The sequence below is a fragment of the Macrosteles quadrilineatus genome, unplaced genomic scaffold, assembly GCF_028750875.1.
Source record: "Macrosteles quadrilineatus isolate MER2022 unplaced genomic scaffold, UCM_ALF_1.0 Scaffold_9__3_contigs__length_116548681, whole genome shotgun sequence".
Lineage (NCBI taxonomy): Eukaryota > Metazoa > Arthropoda > Insecta > Hemiptera > Cicadellidae > Macrosteles > Macrosteles quadrilineatus.
In genome coordinates this window covers 66,773,377-66,778,830 of record NW_026542602.1, presented here as the reverse complement: position 1 = coordinate 66,778,830, position 5,454 = coordinate 66,773,377, and positions in this window count along the sequence as shown.

Below are 5,454 nucleotides of genomic sequence, written 5' to 3'. Positions count from 1 at the left end.
TGTTGATAATTTGGATGGATGTAACCGATTGGAAATTTAAAACTGTTTCCTTTTTTATAACAGGTTAAAATGTTTTCTTTCCTTCATAAGACTAATATTACGTCTGCATAGTTGATAGGATTACTAAGAGAAAAAAGTCAAATATTTATCTCACTCTTACTTAATAGTCACTTAATACAGCAAAATGTATCCTCAGCGTGGCGTAATTAAGTAATTTATAAGAGTCAGCTTTAAGGAGAGCTGACAGAACTTATAAACTATAGATATACATAAATAAGTATGGGTTGACTATTTTAATATATTTCATATCATTTATGTATTTAATATATTTAAATATGTGTTTTATGCAAGTACGATTGTGGAGATTTTAAAATTATTTACATAAATGCATTGAATTATATTATTATCCAACTCTATTTATGTAAGTCAAGCATCTAAAAACTTATAAAATTTGTTCAATATTTCTAACAAATTTGAAAACAACTAGCCTACAATTAATTTCAAAGTAAAATATTTCAATCGATGTTAGAATAAACTTTGAAACTTTTTTTTATTGAAACAAAATCAAACATCAACAGGCCTGAATATGTTATGGTATGTTTAGCCGGTCTCACGCAGCTGTCTTTTAGAGCTTAAAATAGGACATGGTTTAAAATTATGTAATACTTGAAATCAAACTCTACAACAAATGCTTTTAAACACATTACATATAAATTACTGTTTACAATCCTACTAAAGAACCAATTACAGTATTAAATAGGATCTGATGCAAGGACAAATTGAAGGCAGGTCCAAGAAACTCTATTTACGATGAAATTGGGTCTATAATTCAGTAAAGGACGAAGTTAGAAGCTCTTTTACAACCAAACATACGCAATCCCTGGGTACCCATAATGCAGGATTTTCTTATTGGAAATTGCAATCTCGACATTATATTTTTCAAGTGCTGGTTTTCAGCAAAGATTTTTTATTACGATTTGATTAAGGATTCCAAAATAGTAAGTATGAGTTGTGAATTTTTGTAGTATACCTATCGCCAAGCACCTTTATGATTTCTTTTTAATCGTTTACAATAAATAATTAATGTTATATAAGCTCTAATGTACATTACTAAGAAAACCTAAAGGAAGTTCGTAGTATTTATTAACAAACATAGGAAGCTGAAGATGTATGTTTAACAGTATGTTTACTTCGTTATCAAATAAACAATATTACATTTACTAAAATCTATTACAATCACCCTGTCTAAAATACGTTATTGAGTGTGAATACTCTATGATCAAATCACACAGAATTTGGTATGCACATCCAATACTTTAGAAGAAAAACTAAAATTTTGTATTAACTATTCCAGAGACTTTTAACTGTTCAACGTTAAGAAAATGTATATGTTTAAAATCCTTTTTTTTTTTAATTCTCCAGATAAGTAATTTACTTTACAAATAAGTATGATCTTGAGAGTTACAAGTAAAAAAAATAGCAACATGAATTCTAAAAACTGTTTTAGCTTCATCTTTTTAAAGGTCCTTAGAGTGTACCTTAGCCCTGTGACCAAGTACTTGTCTTGGGAAATTAAACCCTTTGGTCAATCATAACCAGTGGCTCCATAATCTCTATCTGAATATGTAGTTCCTGAACATTATAGGTTATTGAAATAGTGAAAAGAAAAACCACAAATTTTTTTAGTACTACTATTCCATAACTCGTTGGAAATATAAACAAAGCTCCCTTATGGACCTACAATTTCAGATAGACATTATGGAGCCACGGGCTATGATTGACCAAAGGGTTCAATTTCCCAAGACCTTTGCAAAGATGAAGCTAACACAGTGTTTAGAAGTCATTTTGTTATTTTTTCAAAATGCAATTCTCAAGATTATACTAAAAATGTATTCGTTAAGTAAATTGCTTATCTGGAGGATTTGAAAAAAATTTACAGTAAATTTATGCAGAAAATCAATATATATCATGTATATATATCACACGTTAAATATATAACATTAAACATACACAAGATAAACTATTCTCTTATATTACTATTAGACAAACTGCAACTAAACTGTTCCGGGCGGAAGGATCATAAAACCCCTATTTTTATCAATAATTTATATTTTGTTGATCTAAATAGTGGTGTATACTAACTATGATTCTCTATGCACGATTAGGCTTACTAGGGCACAATGACTATGTATTATGGGTCCCATGTATATGTTCTATGTGTTATCGCACACATTCCAACCGATGCATTCTGATAATAGACAAAGCATTGGTTCCACCTACAGTGTTGAGAGATTCTATTCAATTAGTTATCTACGTTACCAATGTAAACCATATATTCGTGTTAGTGAAGCACAAATTTCAATAAAACCCGATTAAAAGCTCATTTTTACCGTTTATTTCTACATATTTGATAAAATAAATTGTATACGTAAACCTTCGGAGTTCAAATATAACAATTATACTTACTTAAGTAAAGAAATTGTATAAACAAGACTGTAAAATTTTGTAAAATCATTGTCAACTTCCTAATGGTTTATTACTAAAGATAGAATTTGCCTAGTCCAAAATATTTTGTTTGACATGGAGATTTTAAAAGTATTGATCTATAAAATCGATTTATTATCGTTTAATTTTATAATTTATCCTCTTCCTTATCTTAAAAACTTGTGATGTTCAGGTATAACAAAAAATACGGTACGAAAAAAAAATTAGATATATTTTTTAATGTTTATTTTAAGTTTAAGTGTATTTTATAACAAAAATATGTAAAAGTCATGCTAAACCACGCGTTTGAAAATATAATAACAGTTTCTGTAATAGCGTTAACGTATGCAGTGTCGTCAGCACCAGACAACTGAGAATATCTGAATATCAGCACTTGAGAATATCACTACAGAAATAATATATATATATATATATATATTTGTGTCGACGCAAGGAAGTCCTATTTCCTTTTTGATACACACGGCATTTTATTGCGTAAGGAATTTAATTATTTTCAATGTAATTTTAATGAAGTCTTACAAACTATTCGTTTGTGATTATTCTGCAAAATTAATATTTATTATAGTTTTGTAACATTTAAAACCACCGTGTTACAATGGTGTTAACAAAAGTGTCGAGAAACTAATTTAGCACTACCAAAATACCGTCAACATTTGCTAAGCTGAACACTTACATACAATCTTATATCAAGTTAAAGACAATCAAGATATCGGAGCACTTCAGGCAGCAAACGGGGACAATTTGGGTTTTATCATTGTTAATTAGTCCCACAAACATAGATCGGTAACTAGCCATTCTGGTACCTTTCCCTGTTTACACGTCAATTTACCACCCCTCCCCTCCCCATAGGAGAGGTGGTACAAGTCAGAAACTATGATTGAAGCATGATTTTGATATTTTCATTATTTATTTAGCAGTGGTCGTATGTGGATGTAGGCAATTAAAAGTGAAAACATACACTAAAAATGTAATAATTATAGTCTAATATCGAGATTATTTCGCTTGAATCTAATGAATATCAAATACATAAGTAGGTTACTCATAATTAAAATGACTGCTCCAGAGTTGGTTATAATCAAGTGTTTGGAATTTAAATAGCATCAGCTGAAACAGACCATATCCACACTTGGAGTTTCAACTATAATTCTTTAAATATAATGTTGTTGGTTTAATTACAAAAAAAACTTAATTTGACTATTGAATAAAAATTCTGAATTAAAATTATGTGTTTTTAGGACTATTTATACTTATAAATGTAACAGAAACACTTCCAACTGATTTTAAACTTTGTATGTTGTGTTGTGAATTTAGAAAAATTCATGGTAAGAAAGTTTTTTTTTCAAGAATAGCCCCATATATTTTATGAAACTGAATAACTTTCTTCATGTAAAAAAAATGTTCATAATTGTTTTAGACGGACTTTAACCTGCGATTATACAGTAGTTGTTCAGACTTGCAATTGTGTATTTTAGGCAATATGCAATTATAACAGCAGAAAAAGATTTTCCTATTAAAAATAATGATCCTCTCATACTGGTAGCCTATTGTGTGTGGGTCCTTTAACAATGTAATTTAACAATTTTCAGCTAGTAGGAGCTTGTTTCAAGGTAATTAGCTGTAAACACCTTTTTAAAGTTTAAAATGCTGTTATTTTCTTAATATTTAACGTTGTTTCCATAAACTGATGTTTAATATAGAACTGTAAAAACTATTTTTGTATAAATAATGTGGTTAGTTGAATTTTGTGAATAGTTCAGTGTTGTGTATAAGATAAATTTTATTAAATATTTGTGATCAAAATTTGTGCTCATAATAATCGTGCTTTCTTTTCTTATATTATTTAAGTTACTTCAAATACGAAGCTTTTCTGGAATATTAATCCGGCTTTCGACTTTAGTTGCTTGTTTTCAACTTGAAAACTAAGTCCAAAGGTTTAGTTCAATAGAACTAGATCTAAAATTACTGAATTTAAAAAATCTTAAACGAACGTAAACTAAATGGGTAGGCCTAGTTCTTATTTCATGAGGTAAGATATTTTAACAATGTTAAATGCAATTTTTCTCTTTTTTAGGATACATTGGTCAATGGATTAGCTACTACTTTCACAATGATTATTTGTTTTACAATAAGTTGTACTGTTAAAACAATCCAAAATTTATATCTGTTTTCGGCTGTAAAAAATATAACCATATAATAGATATGCAAATAGTTTTTAAATTTCAACGAAAATTCGGTTTAGATGTACAAAACACCACGTAACCCCAACTGAATGTTTTACTATGACTGAGCGCAGTGTGTAACCACTTTTGGAGGTAAACCAATAATTCATTTCCCAATTAAAGTGTTGTGGGTTTAGGGTGAAAGTGATTTTACAAAATCAGCCTTCCTGACATTGTGTTTTCGTTTTTGTGTGGTCTTGAATCACACAAATATACAGGGTATCCCGGATTTCAAAACCAATATTTTAAGTCATTGTTCCTGAGTAAGAAACATATCTAAATATAATATTAAAATTTTCGGAAGTCCTTGGCTACTCACACTGCCACCAATTTGTTTTTGTTTTTTACTTATAAATTTAATTGAAACTTTGCACAAACATTTCTGAAAACTAGACAAAAAATTATTAAACTTTGTTGAATTCACAAAAAAAATTGGCGGTTTTTTTAAATGTTTGTAAAATCAACGTTTTTTTAGTTATTTAAGAAACAAAATTTAAAATAGCTACCATTTTGTTTTTTGTAGCTTTGTCTAGTCGTCTTAAATGTTTATTCAAAGTTTCACTTTCGTATGTTTAACTTCTTTTTAGAAAAAAACAATAAGTGAAAAAACAGTATGGTGGCTGTATGAGTAACTAAGGACTTCCGGACAATTTCAATATGATATTAAGATATATTTCTTACTCAGGAACAGTTCCCTAAAACATTGGTAAAGAATTCCGGGACACTCTGT